Below are 8705 nucleotides of genomic sequence, written 5' to 3' on the forward strand. Positions count from 1 at the left end.
TGCCTTTGACTTGAAGACAATTTTTTTTTAAGATTTTATTTATTTATTTGAGAGAGAGAATGAGATAGAGAGAGCATGAGATGGGGGAGGGTCAGAGGGAGAAGCAGATTCCCTGCTGAGCAGGAAGCCCGATGTGGGACTTGATCCTGGGACTCCAGGATCATGACCTGAGCCGAAGGCAGTCGCTTAACCAACTGAGCCACCCAGGAGCCCGATTGAAGACAATTTTTTGAGATAAAAAATTTATTGAATTTTTTTTCTTGCTAGGACCTGTTCTTCAGGTCAATTTTAATATTCCTAATTTAACATTAGGTCTTAGGTTAATGGGTACATTAAACCAATAGATTTGCTCACATTTTTGAAGGTAAAATTGGTGTATGACATATTAGTTTCAGGTATACAACATAATAATTCAATATTTGGGTTTTTTTAAAGATTTTATTTTTAAGTAATCTCTACACCCAACTTGGGACTTGAACTTCCAACCCCTATATCAAGAGTCACATGCTCTACCCACTGAGCCAGACAGGCACCCCAATAATTCAATATTTGTATACACTACAAATTGATCACCACAATAAGTCTGGTTACCATCCATCGCTATTCAATTAACCCCTTCACCCATTTTGCCCACCCCCCTGACTTAAAGGTTCTTCATCAGGCCAAACCTTTCTTGGAACCATGCTGTAGGACAAGACTCTTCCATTCAAAGATTTATTCCTTCCTTCTCTCCTTCCACAGATGTCAGACCTATATCTTGGTCTGAAGGCTCTCTCTGTCTTTCCCTGGTCCCTCCCTGTAGTGGTTTAAAATATATCCATAAATTCATTGACACTCCCTTCAAAAGGCAGAGCCTATTTCCCTCCTCTTGAGAGTGGACTAGATTTAGTGGCTTGCTTTTAATAAATAGAATAAGAGAGAAGTAATGATGTCTAACTTCCAACATCATTGCGGCTCCCTCCTTCTTCTCTCTTTGTTCACTTGCTCTGAGAGAAGCCAGCTGCCAAGCCAGCTGCCATGTAGACCTAGGGAGAGGCCTACGTGGTGAGGAACTGAGGCTTCCTGCCAATAGCCACGTGAGTGAGCCATACTGGAAGCAGATATCCAGCCTCAGTCACGCCTTCAGGTTACTATAAACTCAACCAACAACTTGACCACAACCTCACGAGAAATCCTAAGCCAAAACCACTCAACTAATTTGCTCCTCGGTTTCAGATCTTTAAAAACTATGTGAGATAATAAATATTTGCTATTTTAAGCTGCTAAGTTTTGGGTTGATTTGTTGTGAATCGAAAGATAACCAATATACTCCCCAGATAAATCTCTTGCACATCTTTTTTTTAAAGATTTTATTTATTTATTTGTCAGAGAGAGAGAGAGAGCACAAGCAGGGGAAGCTGCAGGCAGAGGGAGAAGCAGGCTCCCCGTTGAGCAGGGAGCCCAACACGGGGCTCAATCCCAGGACTCTGGGATCATGACCTGAGCCGAAGGCAGACGCCCAACCGACTGAGACACTGAGGAGCTGAGGCGCCCCTCTCTTGCACATCTAATTAGGTCTTGGCATTAGTTCCCCAGGAGACCAACTAACAATATTCTTTCGTATTTTGTTTCTTTTGTTCAGAATGATGTTTTTTATTTTTTATCTATGTGTATACATTTATAGTTTTTTTTAATCTTTATATTGCATGAAGATACCACAATTTGTTTATCCATTCTCCTACTAGTGGACATTTGGGTTGTTTCCAGTGTGGGGCTATTATGAATAAAGTTCCTATGAACAGCCATCACAAGTTTTTTTGTGAACACATGTGTTTTCATTTCTCTTGGGTAAATGTCCAGGAGTGGAACTACTAGGTCATAGGATAGATATTTGTTTAATTTTATAAGAAACTTACAAATAGGGCGCCTGGGTGGCTCAGGTGGTTAAGCGACTGCCTTCGGCTCAGGTCATGATGCTGGAGTCCCGGGATGGAGTCCCGCATCGGGCTCCCTGCTCGGTGGGGGGTCTGCTTCTCCCTCTGACCCTCTTCCCTCTCGTGCTCTGTCTCTCATTCTCTCTCTCAAATAAATAAATAAAATCTTTAAAAAAAAAAAAAGAAACTTACAAATAGTTTTCTAAAGTGGTTATCACATTTTATACTACTATTAGCAGTGTATAAGAGTTCTATTTGTTCCACGATCTTGCTAACATTTGGTAGTATAGGTCTTTTAACTTTTGCCATTTTGTGGATGTTAAGTGATAGTGCACTGTGGTTTTAATTTGTATTTCCCTAGGACTAAGGATAAACACTTTTTCCTGTACTTATTGGCCATTTGTGCATTTTCTCTTGTGGCAATCCACTCAAATTGCCCACTTTATAATTGGGTTATCTTTCTTTATTGATGTGTAGATTCAAAAAATATACTCTGAATCAAGTTATTTGTCAGATTGGTCATTTTGAATTAATTTTGGTTCATACTGCTCTAAAACATTTATATTTCAAAGTCAAATCTACAAAATAAATTTTTAAGTCTACCTCCTATCCCTGGCTGCCTCACAGTCTGCTTCTTCTCTCCTCCTATAAGTAACTTTTTTTCAAGTTTTTGGTTTATCTTTGGAGTCATTATTCTATTTCTCTCTCATTCTTCATTTGATCAGACAGGAAATCACATTGGCTCTACCTTTAAAATACTGTGTGTCTAGAATCTCACCGATTCTTACCATCTCCACTGACATCACTCTAGTCTGAGTTACATCATTGCTCACCCAGATTACGGCAAGATCCCTGAGGGACTTCCCACTGTAACCCTTACAACATCTACAGTCTATTCTCAACACAGCAGCCAAAGTGATCCTATAAAAATCTAAGTCAAACCACATAACTCCTCTGTTTGAAAGCTTGCATATGTTCCCCATTTCACTCAGAGAAAAAACCAAAGTCCAACAATGCCTATAAGGAAGGCCCTATGGGGGCGCCTGCGTAGCAGAGTCAGTTAAGCGTCTGACTTTCGATTTCGGCTCAGGTCATGATCTCAGGATTGTGAGATCGAGCCCTGTCTCAGGCTCCGCACTCAGTGGGGAGTCTGCTTGAGATTCTCTCTCTCCCTCTCCCTTTGCCCCTCCTGCCCCGACCCCCATGCTCACTCATGTGCTCTCTCTCTCTAAAATAAATAAATCTTAAAAAAAGGGGAGTGCCTGGGTGGCTCAGTTGGTTAAGAGTCTGCCTTCTGTTCAGGTCATGATCCCAGGGTCCTGGGATGGAGTCCCACGTTGGGCTCCCTGCTCAGTAGAGAGTTTGCTTCTCCCTCTCCCTCTGCCCCTCCACCCATTTTTCCTCCCCTTCTCTCTCTCAAATAATTAAATAAATAAATAAAATCTTTTTTTTTTTTTTTTTCTTAAAGGAAGGCCCTATGTGATTTGGTCCCTACTATCCCCCTGGTCTCATCTCTTATTCTTCTTTCTCTTACTCCTCCACTCCAGCGACCATGGGCTCCAGATATTCCTTGGATGTACCAGGCATACTGCTACTTTGTATTAGCCATCCTCTCTTTCTACAAGACTCTTCTGCCAGATATCCAAGCGGCTATCTCCCTTACTTTCTTCAAGTCTGCTCAAGTTTCATATTCTCAGTAAGACCTAGCCCATTTAAAACTGCAACCTCGGGACGCCTGGGGGGCTCAGTCAGTTGAGCATCTGCCTTTGGCTTGGGTTGTGATCCCAGGGTGCTGGGATCTAGTTCCACTTCTGGCTCCTTGCTTGGCAGGGAGCCTGCTTCTCCCTCTGCCTCCTGCTCCCCCTGCTTGTGCTCTCTCTCTCTCTGACAAATAAATAAATAAAATGTTAAAAAAAAAAAAAAAAGAAACCTGCAACCTTTCCTATCCCTTCACCATTCTTCCCCATCACCACAGCCCCCATCAGCATTCTGAATCACCCTTACCATACCTTCTTTTTTGCCACAGCACTAATCTTTCCTGACATACTATATCATTTACCTCTTTACTATTTATTATCTTTCTCCCCCACTAGAATATAAGCTCCAAAAGAGCAGGGGTCTTTGTGTACTGTGTGTGCTAGCACACAGTAAGTGCTCAATAAATACTACTGAATGAATGAATAAGTAAATGAATTCCAGACATTGTTCTAAGCATATTTAAGAGATTGTCCCACTTAATTCTCAAAATAACAATAAGGTGGCATACAATTACTATAATTTTACCGAAGAGAAAACTAAAGCACAGAGTTGGCAACTGCGGAAGTCAGTTTCCTAGAAGCACCTGTGTTTGAGTTTGGTAATACTCCTTAAATCCTTTGTGGACCAAGATGGAACCTTGTTCTATAAACAAAGTAAATCAAAAGGGTAAAGTAAATAAATCACTAAATGAGAATGAAGGTGAACCAAAGCATCCAAGGAAAAAGAGACAGCCTAAACAGAAAGTATAAGAATAACTGAGGGATGGGGTGCCTGGGTGGCTCAGTCGGTTAAGCGTTCGACTCTTGGTTTTGGCTCAGATCAGGATCTCAGGGTCATGGGATCAAGCCCCACTACGGGCTCCACACTCAGCATGGAGTCTGCTTGAGATTCTCTCTCCCTCTGCTCCTCCCCGCCACGCCTGCTCATGCTCTCTATCTCTCTCTAAAATAAATAAATAAATAAATAAATAAATAAATAAATAAATAAAATCTTAAAAAAAAAAAATGAAGGAAAGGCAAGTGGCTCAGATTGACTGAATAAGGGTTAAGGCAAAGTATTTGCAAGAGATAATGTTAGAGGGATGCCTGGATGGCTCAGTTGGTTAAGCATCTGCCTTTGGCTCAGGTCATGACCCCAGGGTCCTGGCATTGAGCCCTGCATCAGGCTCTCTGCTCAGCTTCTCCTTCTCGCTCTGCCTGCTTGCGCGCTCTCTCTCTCTCTCTCTGTGTTAAACAAATAAATAAAATCTTTTTTAAAAAAGGTAATATTAGAAAGGGAAGTTAGGGTATATTATGAAGGATCTTCAAGAAAAGAAGAAGGAAGGGAAAAGTTAACTGTGGTTTTGTGACACTGAGAAGGGAACGATACTTCTTCAACCCAAGCATTCCTTCAAGGAAAGCAACTCTATTCTACAAATACCTTTAAAAATGATGTAAAATTTGATTCATACACAGGCATGGCCTCAAAACTAAGTTATACACTTAGGTTTGGATTATCTTTATGACCAGCATGTCCATCACCACAAGAAAATCCTTAGAGGTTCCTGTAGTAAGAGTAGCTTTGCTCAGAAGGCTAAAGGAAAATGGTGGCCACAACCAAACACTAACTTCCATCTCACAGGCTAGTGGAATGGCTAAAGGAAGACAGTATCTCTAAATGTTTCTCTTTTACTTTTGGGAACTACTTTCTTCAACAAAAGAATGAGGGGAGTAAGGGAGGAAAAGGGGTAAATATCTTCATTGTCCTTTTGCAATGTTCTCTGGGGAGAGGGTAAATCCAGTGCCTGTGCTTTTCCCGTTATTTAATGTTAACAAATAGCAATTGGGAAAATTATCCAACAGATAATTACTGTGGACCTCCTCTGTGTGCCAGACATAGTAATAAATGCAGATTTCTCCCCCACCTCAACCTTTTCAGAGATTATTTTACTCAGTGCCTCTGCAGATAAACCAGCTGTACATGCTAAGAGGTGACCCTATGGCTGCTGGTATGCATTATGATCATAGTATTTTCCCCAAAAGCCAAGGATAAACCTCTGACACAGCAATCCTGTAATCCAACACGCCTCTCTCTGTGTAAAGAATGCTTTATAGGCAGAACTGAGTACAGAGTGGGAATCTGAGCTGCATGAAGCTCCTTTTGGATATTTTAGTTGATAAGACCATGCAATCTGGCAGAGCAGGCTGGAATTCTGTCAAATGAGCTCAGATCCTCAGAAAAACTCATGACATTCATCAGGCCAGAAGTAAGGGAGGAGTCAGTGTCTTTTCTTTATGAATTATCAGAGTTGGCTTAAGTCCTGTGGAGACCCCAAGCATTGAAAGCATTATGGTGCCCTCCTTTCCCACATACACATAATTCAAGATGAGTGCAATTAATCCTAATAAAGTTTGTATTTTCTCATGAGGACAATGAAATTTTTAAATTTAATTTAAATTTAAATGCCAAACATGAAATTGTTTCCAGAAAAAATTTAGAGATGCCCTTCTACTTTGTTAAATATGTGCATAATGTACCTATTCAATAACTTATCACTAGATATTGTGAACTGGTGAAGGTCTGAGAATCCTTTAACTGGCTTACACTTAGCCAAGGCTACAATTACTTTTCATACTATTCCAGATTTATACTGTTTTCTGCCTTGTGCCCACTGCAGTGCATACCCAAGGAAAGAGCCTATAATAGCATCTTCCTTTTGCATCTCCTCTAATCTCCCCTTTCAGTGGTAGATCCCCAGTGACCCCTTCTACAATTCAAGGGTCCTTCACCACAAATAGTTTGAAAAGCATTGGTTGTAATCACTGTATCTCCTAATCCTACATGACAAGAGTGTGGAAGAAACTACAGAATAAGGGAGTTCCCAAAAGATCAGATTTGGTCATTCCAGGGGTCAATAGTTAAATGAAACACTGAAGTGGGCTCTATAACCACCACACACTAATGTGGGTTCCTCACAATCATGCATACCACAGGTGCCCAGTTACCCTTTTTTTTTTTTTTTAAAGATTTTATTTATTTGAAAGAGAGAGACACAGCGAGAGTGGGAACACAAGCAGGGGGAGTGGGAGAGGGAGAAGCAGGCTTCCTGCAGAGCAGGGAGCCCGATGCAGGGCTCGATCCCAGGATCCTGGGATCATGACCTGAGCCGAAGGCAGCCGCTTAATGACTGAGCCACCCAGGCGCCCCCCCAGTAATCCCTTTGGACTGGTCTTTGCGGTGACATCCTTTTACTATTAGGCTCCTGCCACAGCACCCTCTTCCTAAACACAAAATAGAGGTTTATATACTTTGCAATTCATGCATGTATTTCTTTAATATTTTTATTCAGCTTTCTATGCCTTTTACATATGTACATAAGTGTTTTCTGTCTTCAGTTCTAAAATTCTGGAACACAGATACTGATGCTAACCTCCATAGTTTTCTTTATAGAGCATTGTGCACACGGTGCTGTGTGCCATTTGATGCTTGAAAAATTTTTCTGATAATATAATGATGCTACTGGAATCATCACCCAATGGCTGGGATACTGTTAACTAAGGAAAGAGTGGGGTAATTAAGACATACCTGCAGTCAATCTTTCTATGACATTTTCTGCCTTTTAAAGAACAGCCTGTGCTGAATGCTCTTCCAGCCTATATGTGCAATTTAGTATTATCATAGCCTGCCTTTGCAGCTGCAATTAACAAAACCTAATTCTAGCAGGGCCTGAGATCATAGACCTGAATTTGTGCCCCTACCATCTGATCAGTGTGTGGTCCTTCCCTATACCATTCAGATCTATTGTTTAACTTCTTTGTCAGACTTGATGAAAGCAGAGCCTGTGGTTAACTGCTGCTGACCCTTATTCTGAGGCTCTGTGGTAGTTAAAGGTCTCATCTTTACAGTTGCTATAGAAACTGTCCCCTTCTTCTCCCTACAGCCTATTCTGGCTTTCTGCCTCCACGTGGCACTCTTGTCTGGTTGCGGAAGAGGAGAACTGCACATCTCTCCAAGCTTTGCCAGACTCAGATCTGCAAATGGTGGGGCAGAGATGTAGCGGAACATCGTTTCATGTGTCATACAGAGGAAGCACCACCACCATCTGATGTTCTGCTAGTACTCTTATTTCTCCTTCTCTGCTACGGAAGGGATTTTCAGAGCCATATCCATTTTTTTTAATTGAGATATAATTGACATATAATACTAGTTTCAGGTAAGGGCATATCCAAACTGACTGCAGAGTAGACTGGCTCTTCAGCTATCACACATGCCCCATGATCAGGACTAGGACGGCAGTGAGGTACTTAGTATGCAGGCACTGTCTAATCCTCCTCAGGGCCTCCAGAGAGGAGGGGGATTAGAATCAGGAACTGTGCTCCTTTCTACCCTGTACTATCCCCAAAATGTAAGGCAAATCCCCAAAATGTAAGGCAAAGAGCTGCTGGAGCCCAAGCATGAAAGACAGGTTCTCTATCTGATACATACATGCACAGAATGATTCAGAATCTTGGGTAAAAGAAGATGCTGGAGTGCAGAGTACGTGATGTGGACACACTGAGGAACGGGGGTGGTAAGACTTAACAGCACACACCATTTTTACAAGAATATTCTAGTCGGTCATAAAACAGTGCCAGCCTCCTCAGTCCTCTTTCCCATCCCCTGGTTCTTTGGTTTTGGACTGGTCAGCCTCTTCGGTTCAAACACTGCCCCTTCTGTTTTGAGAATTCCCTGGGGAAGTAACACCACTGTCTCCCAAGTTTACCCAACTCACTGTGTCACATTACTTGTAGCTGGGAAGGTCTTTCCTGCGTTTTACTCAGATCCCCCTTGCTGCAGTCTGAGCTCATTGCACTGGAGTCCTGCACTCAGCAGAGATGGAGACTAGCCAAACCCTATCTTCGGCACAGCAACTCACCAGGGACTCAGGGCTGGAAGGTCATTCTGTCCCTCCAATACTGCGCAGCCTTCCTGAGCATTCCCCGGCCTGGGGCAATAGGACAAGTAAACCGAGGAGGGAATCTAGGACCCTGGCACGCGGGGACCAAAAAAAAAAAA

General features: G+C 42.1%; 1 protein-coding gene across 1 annotated transcript in view; it reads right to left on the reverse strand.

The window, feature by feature from the left end:
- Nucleotides 1–8705, reverse strand: part of TP53BP1 (tumor protein p53 binding protein 1) — a 100188-nt gene that overhangs the window by 90286 nt on the left and 1197 nt on the right. The gene's annotated exons all lie outside the window — the stretch shown is intronic.

This window comes from Leptonychotes weddellii, chromosome 9 (genome assembly GCF_054177405.1).
Source record: "Leptonychotes weddellii isolate Sample4059 chromosome 9, ASM5417740v2, whole genome shotgun sequence".
Taxonomy (NCBI): domain Eukaryota; kingdom Metazoa; phylum Chordata; class Mammalia; order Carnivora; family Phocidae; genus Leptonychotes; species Leptonychotes weddellii.